The sequence below is a fragment of the Bactrocera oleae genome, chromosome X (assembly GCF_042242935.1).
Source record: "Bactrocera oleae isolate idBacOlea1 chromosome X, idBacOlea1, whole genome shotgun sequence".
In the NCBI taxonomy this organism is placed as follows: Eukaryota; Metazoa; Arthropoda; class Insecta; order Diptera; family Tephritidae; genus Bactrocera; species Bactrocera oleae.
The window spans coordinates 20,492,417-20,514,060 of record NC_091541.1 but is presented as its reverse complement, the minus strand read 5'-3'; the positions used below and the strand labels follow the sequence as shown (position 1 = coordinate 20,514,060).

Below are 21,644 nucleotides of genomic sequence, written 5' to 3'. Positions count from 1 at the left end.
TATCTCATAAATATTATTATGAGTTATTTTGAGAACAGAAGGCTGCTATTCGTCACAGATGAGGGTGCCAATAGTTACTCTATTTCGAGTAGAGTACCGCAAGGTTCGGTTTTAGGCCTCTTCTAAGGAATCTCATGTACGACGGGGTGCTTAGAATACATCAACAACACCATAGGAGAATATCAGATAACTTCACAGCCTCAGCTGAAGTATCTTGGTCTAATATTGGACGACGGGTAAAGCAAATAAAATCTATAATTCTTTATCTAGAATGATGGCAAATAGAGGCTGTGTGCGTTCCAGTCGACGATTTTTAATAGCTAAGGCAATGAGATCAGTTATACTGTATGCAGCTCCAATATGGATCCAAGCGCTAGGCCCAAAATCATATGTTAGACCAATAATCACAGTGCATAGGCTTTCCGAACCATATCAAGCGACGCTGCTGAAGTATTAGCCAGTATGGTGCCTATTGACATCCAGGGAAATCAATTTGAGCGCTTATATCAGCTATCGGTACCTTCTACAGCAGCAAAAGGAGAGGAAAGAACCCAAAGCATCACAATGTGACAGTAACGGTGGCAAACCTACATTTGTACATTTGCACAAAAAATCATAATTTTTGTAATTTAAAATACGTAATTAATAAATATATTCTTCAACACATTTTTGTGCGTTGCATAAACAATATGTAATAGGCAAAGGATAACAATAAAACAATGGCTAAGCGATCGCGTTCCCAGTTTTCTGGTGGCTTAGGTCGTAAACGTGAAGAAGTTAAAATTAATCCGAATGCGAGCATTTACGATCGAATCCTGAAACTTAAATTTTTATTTTATTAATTGGAATTTTAGTATATCTCAATGCAGTTACTTAAACAGCATATTTTACTCACTAAAATAATTAGATTATTTCAGAAAAACATGTTCATATGTTTAGGTTTATTGAAAATTCTTTTATTGACGCGTATTTATACAAATTTGAAAATCACACATAAATTCATAAGTACACATACGCTGATGCTTGCTTCTCCTTGCCTCGCACAAACAAAGACTTTTTCTTTACTTTTTGTTTTTTGCGAGAACAGCTAGAACAAAACAAGTTGAACGATCGCAAGCAAGGAGGGGTCAGGGGGTGCATTGTCACATAATTATTTCAGATATATTTTTATTAATCGAATTTATTTTAAAAACATTTGATTAATTATGAATTTATGGTATTTATATTTTTACGTAAATCTTATAATATTATGTAAATAAGCCCTAAGATATCAGTATTTCTCTATACAATTCAAGCAATATAATAATATGATAAAAATTCTCCGTTGAAACGCCTTTGTCCTCGGTTGAAAAAAACCAAAGCACAACTTTGCCGACAAACATACATACAACCGAGCTCGCATACATATTGACGCCGAATTTTGCGCATCGTCGCGGAGTTGTCAAAATTTATTTAAATCAGTGCTTTGCTATTGAAAATTGACTGCATATCTTTTGAAATACTACGACTACCGATTGGGCTGCATTTTCATAGCGTCGTATTTAGATAAAATGGGCTAAATCGAAAAACTATGAAATAATGATAATAAGTAAACATGTAAAAGTACTATATGGAGTCTAAGGTACGACTATGAGTGGTCTCGAAGATCTGCGTACATTCATTCTCTGGCATATTGTCAAAAACTGCTATTTCCTCCATTTGCCAAAATTTGGACACCAGTTCCTCCAACCGGTGGTCCTCCCTGTCAAGCGAAGTGGTGAGAGTGAGCAACGATTCCTTTGCAAGAAGGATCACTGCTGCTGGACCAAACACCACCCATCCAAACCGGGTACGCTGGACGAAAGGTTTGTCTGGTCCTCCACCTTCAAGGAGTCGCCCCCACACGTCCACGCCGATAACAACGTAGATAGTTCCAGGCGTACCGAAACGGTCTATGTCTCTCAAATATGGCTATTGGTTCATGTCAATCTTCACTGTTGGAGACGGAGAAGTAATGGACGATAAAACCAAAGCATCAATTCGCAGTTAGTTGTTGTTGATCTCAGAGTGAACGTAACGCTGCCTTTCACTCGAGTATTGATGGTAGCACCTACACCTTCTACACTCACATCACATTTTCGTCGATATAGCTGCAAACAGTTCGCTAGACGATCCGTCACAGAGCTAACCTATTGTGGTTGTCGGCAGGTACCTCATTGCCTACGGCTGCCGTAGTCGTAGAAGCAAACGTTGACGTGTTGTTGGACTTGTTTCGGCATAGGATTGTTACGTAGCTCCTCCGACCAGACGATTATGATTCTTCATGAAGCGCTCAAAATGTGATTCAAGCGACTTGTGCTCCTGTTGAAAGTGAAACACATCACGACCTTCGATGGCACCTTCCGAGACACGTGCATGTATGCGCTTTATTGCTTTCACTGCTGATGTACGCCAATTGAGCTCCGCTATGAAATCCCAAAACCGCAATTACAAAACGAAATTAAAATACAATATTTGTCCTCACAGGAGGCACCAAAACGTTAAATGATTAAATTACCAGCGGGTAGAGTTATCAATGCTTTATTCGGATTTCAACGATTGTGAACGGTTGACTTGACACCAAACCAGAGACGTGTACAATCCGCACCGAGTTACAATCAGAGAAGAGTTCGTACACACATGTCATCCGACATTTATAGGAGTTCAACGGAGTTTTAAAATACCGTAACTTTAAATATGCATAAACAAAGATAATTATAAAGAGAAATGATTGATAAAAGAAAGATGACAAATATAAAGCTTAGATAAGACAGTATTGCTAGATCAGACTTGACATTATAAGAAAATAATCTTAAACTAATGTAAATAATCCTAAACAATATACCTATGTTCAGGATGACGAGATAAGTTGAATTCTGATTGACTGTCTTTTTGTCCTTCAGACCGTGTAAGCTGCAGCTTTACTTAAATTTGAGATATTTTGATGACACTTGGTATAAATGTTCCTTGGCACCACGCCCACAAAACGCAACTAATCGAACATATAGTATAAAGTTATATAATTTAGCCGAAAATTAAGATACAAAACTGTAATTTAGTACAGTGAATCGCAGGAGAAAGGGACATCTGTGGTAAGAAATTTTCTTATAAGTTGTTGTGGCACCGCTCCCTTATAAGATTGATATACATATCTCACAAACTACTTAACGAAAATCGCTCGGAGCAAATATTTTTGACCCCTCCTCCCTTACAATGAATATGTAAAATCGGTGGGAATCCAGTTTTATATAACGGGTATGTCTAAAACAACAAAAACCGCGATAACTTGCTGAATAAATATGTCAGAATCATTAAATTTACAACCTATATTGTACGAAAGAACTGCATGGGAGTCGGTATCATAATTTGACAATGGTAGTGGCACCGATCACGATTAGGTGAAATCCTCTATTTTTTCATATTTTAACCAAATTTGGTCTGTAATATTATCAAGACATTCCTTTTTCACATTGCAAAAATGGGTGGCAACAGGCTATATCCACTATTATTTTAAAGTATATAAATCTAGAATCAATGACGTTATAAAATTTGCAAAAATAGTGCCTTACGTAGGTTACAAGTCGTGGTGAAGCAAAATTAAAAGTTTAGGCAATAAATTATGAAAGAACAATAATCCTATGTGCTGCCGTTCTTAAAAAAATGAGGGTTGTCCACAAGCACAATAATATGGGAACATTATGGACATCAACGCTCACATAATTTATTGGTTTGTTATTTATCATTAAAATGTTTTGTTGATACCTCCGACTGTAAAGAGACATTCTCGTTTGACAATAGAAAGTACAAATTAAAAACCCACGTCCAAACAAAACTTTGGAAATTGCTTAAACTTCGAACATATTGTAATATTATCTTCCAACAAAGAAGCAAAAATGGACACTGAATATTTATTTGAAGTAATCAAATTCATAATATCCACCCGTAACATTATCAAAATTTAATTTAGTCAGTCCAGTAATATTCGACAACACTGATATAAATAAAATAATTAACGAGCATTTCTCTAAAGTGATAACAGTAGAAATATTATATAATATATTCTTTGGGAGTCAGTCAAGCAGCTATATCAAAACGTTTACAACAACCATATGCATTAAAACCAAAAATGAAAAATGGATCCCATACGACGACCTTAAATGCACAAAATCATATGTGAAACCTGTCCCAAAAGCCAAATTATGTATTTGTATTTGATGTGATCCGAAGGGCGTGCTGAATTATGAGCTCCTAAAACCGAGTGAAACCGTTACTGGGGAACGCTACGGATAACAACTAATCAAATTGAAGCGAGCGATTACCGAAAAGTGACCGGAATTTCTGACTAGACATAGGGCAAACATTGTACATTCTGAGAACGTTCAGCCTCATGTTGCAAGATCTGTTAAAACCTATTCGGAAAATAGCGACTGAGATATTTTGCCTCACCTGTCTTATAGGCCAGATCTTGTCTCTTCTCACTACCATTTGTTCGGATCGCCATCACTGGAATACGGTTCCCATCAAAACAGGGTATCAAAAATTGGCTTGATGACTTATTCGCCGCCAAACCGACGCAGTTCATTTGTGATGGAATCAGCAACTTGTCTAAAAGATGAGAAAATGTTATAGCTTCAGATGGGCGATACTGTGAAAAATACTGTTGTATAATTATACTTTATAACAAAAACATTAATTGCAAAATGGTCACGTTTTTCGCTTTATCACATCAAGAATGAGTGTTACATCTTGAAGACTCCACTACAGTAGCATAACGCGGAAATGAAGTTCATACGGCGCAAGCAAAAAATCCATGATTGCTAAATTCTGTAAGATACTAAAGGTGAATACACGCGGACAAAAACTAGCATCCGGATTAATGGCTAACTGCTCAATAATATCCAACCATAACAGTGGTATCAACAAGAACGATACCAGAATCACATTATTTTTATTTATGGCACGGTAAAAATTTGTTTTACAGTTTAAAGTGAGCATGTTACGTCAGGGCTCCAAGTGAATCGGAATAAAAATTGGGCCACTACCATTGCTTATGTAAAATCCTGTATTTCAGGAAGTATTATATTCGAATGATTTCAACCGAATTTAACTAGCATTATTTTGACTTTTTTATATTACGGTTTGAAGTGTCTACAACCACGTGTACCTCCCATACAATTTTAAAATTTATCTGATTCTTTAACTTTACATAGAATAAATGCATAGCGTACCATATATGGTACATGCCTTAAATCTTTCGTTATAAAAACTAACGGTCATTTAAAAATTACCACAGCTTTTTGAGGTAAATTTTGCAAAAAAAAATTGAAGTGTAAATTTTATTTCTCCATAAATAATAATTTATTACATTGTTTGTCCAATAAATGTTGCAGGTAAATACATTAGTATTTATTTTAGTTAAATTGAAATGTTGTAATGTTATGAAAAACAATAATTTACCATAACTTCTTTTGCATTTTTCTTATGTACCACATATGGTCTATCATCTAAGCTAAATAAAAAATTGCATTTTGTTCAGCGTTTGCTAATTTCTTTATACATTATGTTTAGACATGGATGAATTTAGAATTGATGGAAAAAAGTATAACACAAATGAAGAGGAAAATATATTATGTGATAATAATTATATAAAAAAAAATCGGAGTGTGTCTTATGATGAAAAATAATTCGCAGACACTTTGGAGGAAATAGATGAAACCCAACCACCGCATCGTATTAGAAATCAAGCCGAAATAGACTATGAATTACTGAATGAAGATTCGATTCGCAATTCATTTTTAAAGAGACCCTGAGCTGAAGTGTCTGAATGATCGCATTCAATATATTCTTATGGGATCTCGTCTATCAATAGACGTACAATTTATGTACATGTTTGAAATTTATACTGAATAACCACATTGGATAATCGGGTAGTTGTCTCTACTTTCGTTGCGATGAAACCGGTACATAATGCACATGCCGATAACGTTAAAGTTCCGACTATATAACGCTGGGACAAAAAGGAAAAGAATATTATAACTATATATTGTCTCCAAATCATTATAGAGTACAACATTTATAACGTAGGTGCGGACCTTATGGAAGCTCACCTCATTCGCCTTAATATTGCCTTGAAAATCAGAAAATAATTAATACGAATATTTTATAACATATTGGATCTTGGCATGGTCAATGTTTGGCTACTTTTTAAAAGAGCAAACTCCAATCCTAGTGACTCCAAAGGCGTATCGTTTGGAAGTAACTTATGTTCTCACGAATATAGCGGCTAACAGGAATACAAGCAAAAACTGGCCAGGAGTACTGACGACAGTCTTTCGTGCAGCAGAACATGGACAACCACAAAATTTTCGTTTCGATGGTATTGATCATCTTCCTGACGTTAGAGATTGTGCATGATGCAAAAATTAAACATGTTATTTTGGGGACAAACACGGGAACAATTGTGCTTAACTGATAAAAGTAATTGTTTTGTAGCATATCATAAAAATGATCAACAATAATTCAATATTTATAAATTATTTTTATTCAAATTAATTTTCTTTTTGAATAAATCCATTCACACTTATATTTTATATTTACATATATGTATATATAAGCCTAACTTTAGAGAAAAAAAATTTAGGTTTATATAGACAAAGACACATATATATCCAACCAACTTTTGTATAATTACTAAGTCTAATATTTAATAAATACATATGTTTATTGCTGTTCAATCCCTTTTTTTAAATCCACTTTGTTTACAACACATACATATATACATATAATACATACCAGAGAACTGAAACGGTGCACACTAACAAAGAGTACATCTCATGTTAAATTGTCTATTTTTGTTACAAAACGATCAGAGCAAAGTAGTAAATACGATCAAAACTCTGAGCTGCTACAATCGGATTATATCATATACTCAGAGAAACTTTTTTGTGTTGTTTCTCAGCATAAGTAAAAACGTGAGCAAATAGAAGTGTGTTGAATGAGAATATAAACAAAAACACATTGAACTAAGTAAGAGAATTAGTAAAAACAACCACCAATCACCCCCTACGAAATTTATGCTTTGAAGGTCATGCGAGCATTCATCACTACAAAAGATTGTGAAGTTGTCAAGAACTATCTGAGTGGTCGGTAATCATCCGTACTGTTTCGAGGTCAAAATTCTAAGTTAAGAAGAATTAAACAGGGCATGCCGCAGGGTGGTGTCCTCTCCCCGCTGTTGTTTAACTTCTATATTTCGACGCTTCCTCCACCACCAGAGAGAATTTCCGCCACCTCATCTGCAGATGATTGTATGATACTGACGTCAGTGTTCGAAAGTAGCCTGACACTCTTCCCCACTAAATTCATTGCGACCATATTAATGAAATAGAGGAAGGAATACATACTGTCAAAACCTCAAAAATTTTAGGCGTTACATTTGACAGCCTGTCCTCCTTCAATCCATATATGACCACGTTTAATGCCAAAGTACAGAGCCGTAACAAAATCCTCAAGTTGCTAGAAAGAAACGTTGTTGGCAACAAACAAAGCAATTCGTAAAAGTATCGGAGTACTGCAGTCTGAACTCTTACAGGATGCCTCTTGATGCTCCAGTCGAACACCTACATCAGCATTGTCAAATTGTTAATTGACATGTTGCAAAAGTTCAAGCTTTCATTTATCTGACGTCGATAACATTTTGTTAGTTTACTGCGGAGGTTTTTTATTATACGTATGAAAAACAGTAAAAGAGTATAATATTAACAATTATTTGAAGTAAAACTAAAGTATTTACTCGTCCATAACCACTTTTTTATTTAATTTCATGCACGAAGTTGAAGAAATGAAACTACCAAATTTGGTCCGATCAAACCAAAGAAAAATACACAAGTGGGCATTCACATTCTCATTATCGGCAAATTCTCTTTTGGTGTCGCTCTGTGCGTTCACACGAGCGAAAAGAGTCCAGCAAATCAAGTAGAATTTTTCTGTCTTCTTTTTCACAAAATTTTCGCAAATGTTTGTGCGGTTCGGCTACACGACACTGAAGGTGTTGCATAGTTCATTTATATGTTGGTATGGTGGTCTCACATTTTGCTTACAAGGAATTACCATGAATGTGGTAGAAGAATACGCATATTACTCGCTGTTAATATTTTCAAAGAAATACTTAAGTCGGGAATTTCCTATTGCATCAGAATGTATTGAATACCCGCTAATAATATTTTCAAGACCAAATTTATGACGGGAATTTCCTAATCTTTCGGATAGTATTAAAAACCCGTAATTTTTTCACTGCATATTATTTTTTATTTATTATAAAACATTTATGAATTAATTACAATTCTTGTTTTAAATAAAATAATATTAGATATTAATATTTATATGTTAACATAAAAAAATAAAAGTTACTCCATTTTGTTTAAAATTCATTTATCTATATTATAACATTTAATACTGCTAAATGTTATTAGATACTTGAATTCAATAATTTCGAGTATCGTATTTTTACCTTTTATACTATGCATATTACATACAACAAATAGGTAACAAATTCAAATATCCGAACATATCGTATATATTCATTTTAAAACCGAGCTCTATTGCAACCATTAAAGGAATATCAATACGAAAAGGAATGCTGAATTGCGTAGCAGCGAAATGTTAGGAACAAGACAACACAACGCATGCCACCCGAGCACTAGCGGCATGGTCTCTTCGTCTTTCCTCGTCTTCCCTTTGCCTACGGCACCCGATTTAGGCGGCAAAAAGAGTTCTTGTCTGAACATACACATACATGGTTTAGACAGTTTTGCGTATTCACAATGCAAGGTAATCGAACTATCTGTAGGTAACCTAACCACAACTTGGTGAAAACGGCCCACAAAAAATCGGTTTGGACGACAAAAAAGTCCAGTGTTAACTGGCACTAAGCATGCGGTGTACTCTTTGTTGCAGTGCTGTAGATGTCTGGTACAAATAGAATAGGCACAAACTTTTTTTCGATCTTCAAAAACGATCCATTAAGATCAAAAATTAGTACACATTTCATGTTTAGTAAGTGATTTCACATAGGGTACGGTTTGTCTCCATATAGCGGGATGACCTCATGTCTTTGGAAAAGTAGTGTCTTCAAACTATGACACCTCTTATCTAAAAATTATCTAACATGACTTTTCAAGCCTCTAGAAAACAAATGTGTGTCTCTGTACCTGTGACTGACTTTATACCGTAAAATTCTTTTTTATAAGATATCTGAATGAAATTACGAGGGCATTTATTTCTGAAAAATTTCTCTGATTACATATACTAACGAACCAAATACAAGGATTTTCAAATACCCATATGACTTTTAACAAATAGTTTCTTTAACCACTATTTAAATTAGAAACAGTTTTGTGACTTGAGACGAATTTACAATTCAGTACGTGAGTCACAAAAAACTCTCAATTGAAAGCGAACAGTTCTACTTAGCCGTTACATTTCGTCTTTTAGAGATGTATATAAAACCTGAATGATACTACAAAAAAATGTCGATAACAAATATTAAATTTCCTATAACGCAGTCAAAACGTATATTTAGCAATAAAAATATAAAGAAATATTAACTTGAAATCACAATAGTTAAGAAATTTATTTCAAACTGATTTTCTTTCTAATGTTTACGTGTTGCTTCCAATCTACATATAACAACCGAAAATCGATAAATATCTATGATGGTCTCTATAAGTGAAGTGTCAGTATATTCAAAATGGAAAACAAGAATCGCTATTGGTTTTATGACCTGCTTACTATCAGGTGACAAATTTGAGGCAGTCGGCTTTATTCCTATTAGTTAAGTAGATTGGTATAGTGAATATATCAAATATAAAACAAAATATAAGAAGAGGACCTTTAAAAGTCCTTTCATTTTTCTTAAATATTGAACCTTTAAAGATATTCCGTTCTCTTGTGGCCGAACTTAACCTTTCCGCTCTTCTCTGAAGTTACAAATAATTCGCTCAATTACTCAAATATAAATTTTCAACATTTCATTTTATTCCGTAAATAAAATAATTTCAACATGTTTGCCAAAACACATAGCAATCAGCTTAAAAATAAATACAAAAAATTTATGAAATTTCTCTCTAAATAGTTCTTTGTAACTTCTTAAACTAATTAAAATAAACAAGATAGACGTTATACGATACCAGTATAACTTGAGTTGATTAAAGTTGACGTGTTCGTTAACACTGCACAGTGGTCGGTCTTGTATGGAATCAGCGGCCTATATCAAAGTGGAAATTGTTTCTTAGCTTTAATTATACACTGCACAGTGATCGGTCTTGTATGGAATTAGGGGCCAAAAATACTTCTACTGCCAAAAGCAAAATTGAAATTGTTTCTTAGCTTTATATAATAATAATGAGTAAACAATTTTTTTTCCAATAATCAAATCTCCAAACTCCTCTTCCACTAATTAATTAAAATATCAAAATTTAGGAGAAATAATTGAAATGATAAAGAATTTAAATCTTATTAAAATAAGTTGATAAATGAAAAAAACAAATTTAATGTTATTAAAATAACTCAAGAAATGATTTTATTAGAATTTTTTGCAAGGTAATTTTCTTTAACCAGTTATCAGAGGATCTGAGCGTAAAAGTAAGCGGTTAAAAAAGTCCTGATTTGTAGACACCCGTGAATTTTTTCGTGTATGATGCAGTCGGGACTTTCTTGACTCCGCAGTTTCTTCAGAGATCTCTCTAATTGAAACCAATACATATTGCACGACATCAGAAGTGTGGATCAAAATTGTATTCACTGAAAGATGAAAATAATACCAGGAATACCTGGATGTAAGTTCTCTAGAAGTATCTAAATTAATTTTTAATTGTATGCCCTAATTAGAAGGTTTACAGTAATGTTCCATAATTTTCAATTTGCTTTTCTTCTATACCAGTTATTTCAGCTGATAATTACAGACCCACTACCAACAGTTTTTGGTTTGTCGACAATTAAACCTACGTTTTTTTACGAAACTCGCCCTGAATATTTTGTTTCTTTCTTAAAGTTCGTTCTTTTTCTTCTAAGCCAATAAACCATTGTCTGACTTCAAGTCTATAAGAAACGTGAAGAAAAGACAATCCAAATTAGAATTAGCTTGGCATATGTAACACTTTGCAGATGGGGTTTCAGATTATGTGGTATGTGGAGAATACGATCGATGTAGAATTTTCGCTTGGTAGCGGTTTCGAGCTCAGTGTGAATCAATTCTTAAAACAAAATATACATCTAAACAAGAACTTACACGTGCATTAATACAACTATAATACACATACAAGGTGCGTTCCAAAGTAAACAGTACTTTAAAAAAAAAGACAGAACCAATGGTTTTATCGGCAAAATCATATCATTTTATTTAAAATAGTCTCCTTCTGCTTTAATACAGATTTTTGCACGGTCCAAAAGCATGTCGAACGAGTGTTTTAGCTCGCTGCACGGTATGGCCGCCAGTATGCCGGTGCAAGCCTTTTGAATGGCCTCCACGTCTGCATAACGCTTTCCTTTCATCGGCAAATGCATTTTTCCGAAAAGGTAGAAGTCGCACGGTGAATACTGGGAGTGGATGATTGTTAAAATGTGATTTTTGGTCAAATAATCGGCCACAAGCGTCGATCGATGAGACGGCGCATTATTGTGCAACAAACGCCAACTTCCATCTTCGCGATATTCGGGCCGAACACTTCGAAAACGGCGCACCAAACACTTCAAAACTCCAAGGTAGAATACCGCATTAACGTTTTGGCCGGGTGGAACAAATTCTTTGTGGACAATACCCTTGGAATCATAAAAACAAATCAGCATTGTCTTCACTTTTGACTTCACCAGGCGTGATTTTTTGGGTACCTGCTCATTTCCCATTTATGTCCTCACGACCACTTTGAAAACGTTGAAACCACTCGTGCACTCTGCTACGGGATAGGCAATCATCGCCATAAACTTGCTTCATCAATTGAAACGTTTCGGAAAAAGCTTTACCAATTTTAAAACAAAATTTAATGTTGGCTCTTTGGTCGAAGCTCATTTTCGCACCGATGGAAAAACATACTGACACTTAAAACGCAATTACTTCACTTCCAATAGATGAAATGTCATGAAATTTTTACTGGAAGTCGATAAAGGATAGATTCTAACGCACTAGTCGACATATAGATGGTGCCACTAGAGTTTACTTTGTTATTTTTTTACTGTTTACTTTGGAACGCAGCTTGTATAAGCAAGGCAACACAAAACATTGGTACAAACACAAGAATAACACAAAAAGGGGCAAAAGTGACAGCTCTCGAAATACCACTGGTAAAACAATAATTTTAAAACAAGTAAGGAAGAGCTAAGTTCGGATGTAACCGAACATTTTATACTCTCGAAAAGTCAAATGGTATACTCGTATTATTTCTCGTGTTCTATGTTGACCGATATTTTCGGTAAAAAGTCAACTATAGGCACTGGGGTCCACATGTTCAGTACCTAGGGGCTTGAACAGTTTTGGTTCAGTTTAGATAATTTTTGGTCACAAAGTATGCCACCACTTTAAACGTATTATTCACGCAAAGTTTTACGCTGATATAATCATGTTTGCTTGATTTGCATACTGAAAAGTGAAAAAATCAGATGGAATTTAAAATGATGTTATATGGGAAATAGGCGTGGTTGTAATCCGATTTCTCCCATTTTCGTACTATAACATAGAAGTATGAGAAGAATATTATTTACCGAATTTGGTTGAAATCGGTTAAACAGATCCCAAGATATGGGTTTTCACCTAAAAGTGGGCGGCGCCACGCCTACTATCTAATTTTAAAACGTGGTTCCTATAAAAATCATCTTATACCATCCCAGAAATAAAATTTAATGTCTTGTTTAGTGCTTGATTTATCTCGCTTTAAGTAATTTTTAACAGTACTGTTATATGGAGAGTGGGCGGAAATGTCTCCCGATTTCACCCCTTTTCACACCGTCGATAGAGATGCTCCCAGTGAATTTTGTTATTATAGCTTAAGTGGTATAGGAGATATGCACATTTAACTTATTAAGGAGTGGCGCCACGCCCACTGTAAAAAAATTTTAACTGCAGATGCCCCTTCCGAATGTAATCCTGTATACCAAATAAGAGTCTTATATCTTGTAGTGGAGCTTAGTTATGGAAATTTATGATCTATCTCCAATACCAATCGTCTTACGGTCGGACGGACGGACGGACGGACAGACAGTCACCCGGATTTCAACTCCTCTCTTCATCCTTATCATTTATATATACATAACCCTATATCTAAATCGATTAGTTTTAGGTGATACAAACACCGTTAGGTGAAAAAAATTATTATACTGTAGCAACAAGTTGCGAGAGTAAAACAATGGGTAAACATATTATTACATAAAAATCACTACACAGGCCGCTTGATTTTATGGTATTTTATCCCTCTTTATTCGTAGAACATACAACCGGGATTGACCAGAAATGAATTTACCGTTTGTTTTATTGTTGTTTTAAGAAATAATTTTGATACTTAGAGTGGCGAATTTCGAAATTATTTTTTTTTGGGATTTTTGGCCTATAAAATCGACCACAGTGCACTGTGCAGATAAGTGAAATTGAGCCATTGTTTCGTCTGTATAACGGTGTTATTCAAAAATGTATAATGCAGTCAAACCTGGCTAAGAGAGGGACCATGATTTTTTTCCCGCTTATAGAGGTTTCTCACTAATACGAGTTTCTCGCTCATAGAGGTACAGAAGCGGTTTGTCTCACTTACAGAGGTTTATCAATGATATTCAAAATATTTAGTTGTAAACATGATAAAAAATAATAAAAGAATAATTTATTAGAGTGATTACAAAGTGGTTACTAAAATGCATTAATACAAAGAAGCAAGTAACAGGCAAATTTTATTTTAAAAAATCAGTCAACTATATTTTTTTTTATGAACTACAGTTAGCTTGACAAATAAGCTAACACAGTTAAATATTATTTCTTTGGAATTCAAGAAAATAACATAGAATAAATCATACATAGGAAAATTGTCGTTTATAGAGGTAAATACAAAAGAGGCCCTTGGTTATAGAGGTCAGAGTGGGAAAAACGACTGTCACTTATGGAGGTATTTGTTTCTCACTCATAGAGGTTTTTGAGAGGTCAATGTGCGGGACCTGAGAATTATTCTCACTTATAGAGCTTTCTCGCTTACCCAGTTCTCTCTTACTCAGTTTTGACTGTATATATAATTCCGCAACGAATATAATTAAACTTTTCCTATTTGACAAGGTGGTCAAAGAAACAAAGGACATGCGTAATAGTACATGTTTGAAAACCAGACGTAAACCCTCTCTAAGGGATTTATTGTATTTACATATTTTAAAATTCAAACGAAAAGGAAACAGAGGGCTTACTACTGAAGATCTAAAATTAAACGACCGATTATCACAGTGGAGAAAGCGTTATGACAAATATGGGAAATAAACAGAACAATACTGTGCGCTAGTTATGATAAATCAGCAAGAAAACAATCAAAAAGTAATCGAATATGTGGATGATCTCATATCGTTAGCCGCAGGTAAACGTTTAGAAAATCTTCCGCAGCGAAATATTCACCGTTTTTAATAGAACTATAACAAATAAAGGCTTCAGTGAGGGTTTTCTAATCGAGATGGTAAAGATACCACTAATTCCATATATACGACCAAGTATAACACCAGATGGTAGGCATCACAACTTATATTGCACGTATATCATATGCAGGAGTTCTCCTGAAATATTCGGCAGTATGCCGCCCAATTTATACCCATGAAGTTTAATTTGTGTTATTTAACCAGATAGAGGTCCTTCAACTACTGCTTAATTGCACACTCTCGCAATATGTTGCTACAGAGTATAATTTTTTCACCTAACGGTTGTTTGTATCCCCTAAAAATGATCGAGTTCGATATAGTGTTATATACAAATACATGAATGATTAGTATGACGAGACGAGTTGAATTCCAGTTGATCTGTCCATACAAGCTGTAACTTAAATAAAAATTGAGATATTGTAATGAAGTACACGTACTCCTTGGCAAGGAAGGAACGAGTTCGTAGATGGGTGTAATCGGAGCACTGCCACGCCCACAAAACGCCATTAATCAAAAACATATAAATATCCACTACTAAGCCACAAATTAAAATACAGAACTGTAATTTTATACAACGAATCGCAATAACGAGGGGCACCTGTGGTATGAAAATTTTGAAAGTGGGCGTTGCCCGTCCGCTAATAGGTTTAATGTACATATATCCAAACCATTCAAGCTACATCTCCCAAATGTTAATATCTAAGATATCTTAGGAATATTAACTTAACTTATCACAATTAGTACACTACGAAAATTCGTTTAATGCCAAAAATATGTGAAATAAGTCACCGAATTTCCCCAGTTCTTATATACTATGTCTATACATGTAAATATTTTCGATATTTTAGCAGACTCTCTACTAATTATATCGGTCAATGTGTGAGTTGTTTTCCTAATATGAAACCATGTTTCCGAATATATTTGAGCTATGTCAAAAGTTAAGCAAGCAGTCCAGATCCCCTATCCCCATCATAAGCCATATAATGGTTTCCATTTATTTTGACTTTTCATTTGACTTTAAAGCGTTCATGTCGGTCAATTTGTGATATTCTACATTTTAATATAAATATTTCTGACTCGAAGCAAAAAGTAGTAATGAAACTAAGTGAGTATACGACTTATCATAAACATAAGTTTATAATAGATGTTTAATTCTTACGCAACATTTTTATACTCTTGCAACATGTTGCTACAGAGTATATTTGTTTTGTTCACCCAACAGTTGTTTGTATCACGTTAAGCTACTCGAGATAAATATAAAGTTATGTCTATATAAATGATCAAGATGATGAGACGAGTTGAAATCCGGGTGAATGTCTGCCTATCCGTCCGTGCAAGCTATAACTTGAGTAAAAATGTGGATATCTTAATGAAATGATTGGTACACATACTTGTATTACTTGTCATCGTTAGAAGTTTGGTATTGTATGTTATATGGGCGGAATCGTACTACTGCCACGCCCACAAAACCCTATTAATCGAAAACACCGTAACTAAACCGTACGTTAAGATACTGAACTTAAATTTAACACAACGAATAGCATTAAGGACGGCACCTGTGGTTTTAATATCTTTAAAAAAAAAAGACAGAACAAATGGTTTTATCGGCAAAATCATATCATTTTATTCAAAATAGTCTCCTTCTGCTTTAATACAGACTTTTGCACGGTCCAAAAGCATGTCAAACGAGTGTTTTAGCTCGTTGCACGGTATGGCCACCAGTATGCCGGTGCAAGCCTTTTGAATGGCCTCCACGTCTGCATAACGCTTTCCTTTCATCGGCAAATGCATTTTTCCGAAAAGGTAGAAGTCGCACGGTGCCATATCAGGTGAATACTCCCCGTATTGTTAAAATGTGATTTTTGGTCAAATAATCGGCCACAAGCGCCGATCGATGAGACGGCGCATTATTGTGCAACAAACGCCAACTTCCATCTTCGCGATATTCGGGCCGAACACGTCGAATACGGCGCACCAAACACTTCAAAACTCCAAGGTAGAATACCGCATTAACGTTTTGGGCGGGTGGAACAAATTCTTTGTGGACCATACACTTGAAATCATAAAAACAAATCAGCATTGTCTTCAGTTTTAACTTCACCAGGCGTGATTTTTTTGGGTTTCTGCTCATTTCTCATTTATGTCCTCACGACCACTTTGAAAAGGTTGAAACCACTCGTGCACTCTGCTACGGGATAGGCAATCATCGCCATAAACTTGTTCCATCAATTAAAACGTTTCGGTAAAAGTTTTACCAATTTTAAATCAAAATTTAATGTGGGCTCTTTGGTCGAAGCTTATTTTCGCACCGATGACAAAAACATACTGACACTTAAAACGCAATAACTTCACTTCCAATAGATGAAATGTCATGAAATTTTTACTGGAAGTCGATAAAGGATAGATTCTAACGCACTAGTCGACATATAGATGGCGCCACTAGAGTTTACTTTGTTATTTTTTAACTGTTTACTTTGGAACGCAGCTTGTATAAGCAAGGCAACACAAAACACTTGGTACAAACACAAGAATAACACAGAGAGGGGCAAAAGTGGCAGCTGAATTTAAAAATATAGCCTAAGAAAATATTAACTAATATTAAACAAAAAAATTCATTTGAGGGCAAGACAGGGTTCACAATTTTTTGTCTAACTCAAATCAACACATAATACATCACTCGAAATATCACTGGTAAAACAATAATGTTAAAACAAGTAAGAAAGGGCTAAGTTCGGATGTAACCGAACATTTTATACACTCGCAAAATCAAATGGTAAACTCGTTTTATTACTCGTGTTCTATGTTGACCGATATTTTCGGTAAAAAGTCAACTATAGGCACTGGGGTTCACATATTCAGTACCTAGGGGCTTGAACAGTTTTGGTTCAGTTTAGATACTTTTTGGTCGCAAAGTATGGCACCACTTTAAACGTATTATTCACGCAAAGTTTTACGCCGATATAATCATGTTTGCTTAATTTGCATACTGAAAAGTGAAAAAATCAGATGGAATTTGAAATGATGTTATATGGGAAATAGGCGTGGTTGTAATCCGATTTCTCCCATTTTCGTACTATAACATAGAAATATGAGAAGAATATTATTTACCGAATTTGGTTGAAATCGGTTAAGCAGATCCCAAGATATGGGTTTTCACCTAAAAGTGGGCGGTGCCACGCCTACTATCTAATTTTAAAACATGGTTCCTATAAAATCATCTTATACCATCCCAGAGATAAAATTTAATGTCTTGTTTAGTGCTTGATTTATCTCGCTTTAAGTAGTTTTTAACAGTACTGTTATATGGGGAGTGGGCGGAGTTGTCACCCGATTTTACCCATTTTCACATGGTCGATAGAGATGCTAAGAACATTTGCTCCCAGTGAATTTTGTTATTATAGCTTAAGTGGTATAGGAGATATGCACATTTAACTTATTAGGGAGTGGCGCCACGCCCACTGTAAAAAAATGTTAACTGCAGATGCCCCTTCCAAATGTAATCCTGTATACCCAATAAGAGTTTTGTATCTTATAGTGGAGCTTAGTTATGGAAATTTATGATCCATCTCCAATACCAATCGTCTTACGGTCGGTCGGTCGGACGGACGGACGGACGGACGGACGGACGGACAGACAGTCACCCGGATTTCAACTCGTCTCTTCATCCTGATCATTTATATATACATAACCCTATATCTAACTCGATTAGTTTTAGGTGATACAAACAACCGTTAAGTGAACAAAACTATTATACTGTAGCAACAAGTTGCGAGAGTATAACAAAGGGTAAACATATTATTACATAAAAATCACTACACAGGCCGCTTGATTTTATGGTATTTTATCCCTCTTAATTCGTAGAACATACAACCGGGATTGACCAGAAATGAATTTACCGTTTGTTTTATTGTTGTTTTAAGAAATAATTTTGATACTTAGAGTGGCGAATTTCGAAATTATTTTTTTTTGGATTTTTGGCCTATAAAATCGACCACAGTGCACTGTGCAGATAGGTGAAATTGAGCCATTGTTTCGTCTGTATAACGGTGTTATTCAAAAATGTATAATGCAGTCAAACTTGGTTAAGATATGGACCATGATTTTTTTCCCGCTTATAGAGGTTTCTCACTAATGCGAGTTTCTAGCTCATAGAGGTACAGAAGCCGTTTGTCTCACTTACAGAGGTTTATCAATGATATTCAAAATATTTAGTTGTAAACATGATAAATAATAATAAAAGAATAATTTATTAGAGTGATTACAAAGTGGTTACTAAAATGCATTAATACAAAGAAGCAAGTAACAGGCAAATTTTATTTTAAAAAATCAGTCAACTATATTTTTTTTTATGAACTACAGTTAGCTTGACAAATAAGCTAACACAGTTAAATATTATTTCTTTGGAATTCAAGAAAATAACATAGAATAAATCATACATAGGAAAATTGTCGTTTATAGAGGTAAATACAAAAGAGGCCCTTGGTTATAGAGGTCAGGGTGGGGAAAACGACTGTCACTTATGGAAGTATTTGTTTCTCACTCATAGAGGTTTTTGAGAGGTCAATGTGCGGGACCTGAGAATTATTCTCACTTATAGAGTTTTCTCGCTTACCCAGTTCTCTCTTACTCAGGTTTGACTGTATATATAATTCCGCAACGAATATAATTAAAATTCTCCTAACAAATGACATTCGTAATAGAACATGTTTGAAAACCAGACGTAAACCCTCTCTAAGGAATTTAATGTATTTGCATATTCTAAAATTCAAACGAAAACGAAACAGAGGGCTTACTACTGAAGATCTAAAATTAAACGACCGATTATCACAGTGGAGAAAGCGTTATGACAAATATGGGAAATAAACATAACAATACTGTGCGCTAGTTATGATAAATCAGCAAGAAAACGATCAAAAAGTAATCGAATATGTGGATGATCTCATATCGTTAGCCGCAGGTAAACGTTTAGAAAATCTTCCGCAGCGAAATATTCACCGTTTTTAATAGAACTATAAAAATAAAGGCTTCAGTGAGGGTTTTCTAATCGAGATAGTAAAGATACCACTAATTCCATATATACGAGCCAGTATAACACCAGATGGTAGGCATCACAACTTATATTGTACGTATATCATATGCAGGAGTTCTCCTGAAGTAATCGGCAGTATGCCGCCCAATTTATACCCATGAAGTTTAATTTGTGTTATTTAACCAGATAGAGGTCCTTCAACTACTGCTTAATTGCACACTCTCGCAATATGTTGCTACAGAGTATAATTTTTTCACCTAACGGTTGTTTGTATCCCCTAAAAATGATCGAGTTCGATATAGTGTTATATACAAATACATGAATGATTAGTATGACGAGACGAGTTGAATTCCAGTTGATCTGTCCATACAAGCTGTAACTTAAATAAAAATTGAGATAATGTAATGAAGTACACGTACTCCTTGGCAAGGAAGGAACGAGTTCGTAGATGGGTGTAATCGGAGCACTGTCACGCCCACAAAACGCCATTAATCAAAAACATATAAATATCCACTACTAAGCCATAAATTAAAATACAGAACTGTAATTTTATACAACGAATCGCAATATCGAGGGGCACCTGTGGTATGAAAATTTTGAAAGTGGGCGTTGCCCGTCAGCTAATAGGTTTAATGTACATATATCCAAACCATTCAAGCTACATCACCCAAATGTTAATATCTAAGATATCTTAGGAATATTAACTTAACTTATCACAATTAGTACACTACGAAAATTCGTTTAATGCCAAAAATATGTGAAATAAGTCACCGAATTTCCCCAGTTCTTATATACTATGTCTATACATGTAAATATTTTCGATATTTTAGCAGACTCTCTACTAATTATATCGGTAAATGTGTGAGTTGTTTTCCTAAAATGAAACCATGTTTCCGAATATGTTTGAGCTATGTCAAAAGTTAAGCTAGCAGTCCAGATCCCTTATCCCCATCATAAGCCATATAATGGTTTCCATTTATTTTGACTTTTCATTTGACTTTAAAGCGTTCATGTCGGTCAATTTGTGATATTCTACATGTTAATATAAATATTTCTGACTCGAAGCAAAAAGTAGTAATGAAACTAAGTGAGTATACGACTTATCATAAACATAAGTTTATAATAGATGTTTAATTCTTACGCAACATTTTTATACTCTTGCAACATGTTGCTACAGAGTATAATTCTTTTGTTCACCCAACAGTTGTTTGTATCACGTTAAGCTACTCGAGATAAATATAAAGTTATGTCTATATAAATGATCAAGATGATGAGACGAGTTGAAATCCGGGTGAATGTCTGCCTATCCGTCCGTGCATGCTATAACTTGAATAAAAATGTGGATATCTTAATGAAATGATTGGTACACATACTTGTATTACTTGGCATCGTAAGAAGTTTGGTATTGTATGTTATATGGGCGGAATCGTACTACTGCCACGCCCACAAAACCCTATTAATCGAAAAAACCGTAACTAAACCGTACGTTAAGATACTGAACTTAAATTTAACACAACGAATAGCATTAAGGACGGCACCTGTGGTTTTAAAATCTTTTAAAAAAAAGACAGAACAAATGGTTTTATCGGCAAAATCATATCATTTTATTCAAAATAGTCTCCTTCTGCTTTAATACAGACTTTTGCACGGTCCAAAAGCATGTCAAACGAGTGTTTTAGCTCGTTGCACGGTATGGCCACCAGTATGCCGGTGCAAGCCTTTTGAATGGCCTCCACGTCTGCATAACGCTTTCCTTTCATCGGCAAATGCATTTTTCCGAAAAGGTAGAAGTCGCACGGTGCCATATCAGGTGAATACTCCCCGTATTGTTAAAATGTGATTTTTGGTCAAATAATCGGCCACAAGCGCCGATCGATGAGACGGCGCATTATTGTGCAACAAACGCCAACTTCCATCTTCGCGATATTCGGGCCGAACACGTCGAATACGG

The 21,644-nt window shown here is 34.9% G+C and overlaps 1 protein-coding gene across 9 annotated transcripts in view; it reads right to left on the bottom strand.

The window, feature by feature from the left end:
* Dyrk3 (Dual-specificity tyrosine phosphorylation-regulated kinase 3) overlaps nucleotides 1-21,644 on the bottom strand; it is a 199,068-nt gene that overhangs the window by 93,026 nt on the left and 84,398 nt on the right. For 2 of the 9 annotated variants that reach the window (XM_070112468.1, XM_070112473.1), the window contains exon 3: nucleotides 4,465-4,623. The exons of the other annotated variants lie outside the window; for them this stretch is intronic. The gene's annotated coding sequence lies outside the window, so the exon portion shown is untranslated. The remainder of the gene's footprint in view (nucleotides 1-4,464; nucleotides 4,624-21,644) is intronic. 9 annotated transcript variants of the gene reach the window in all.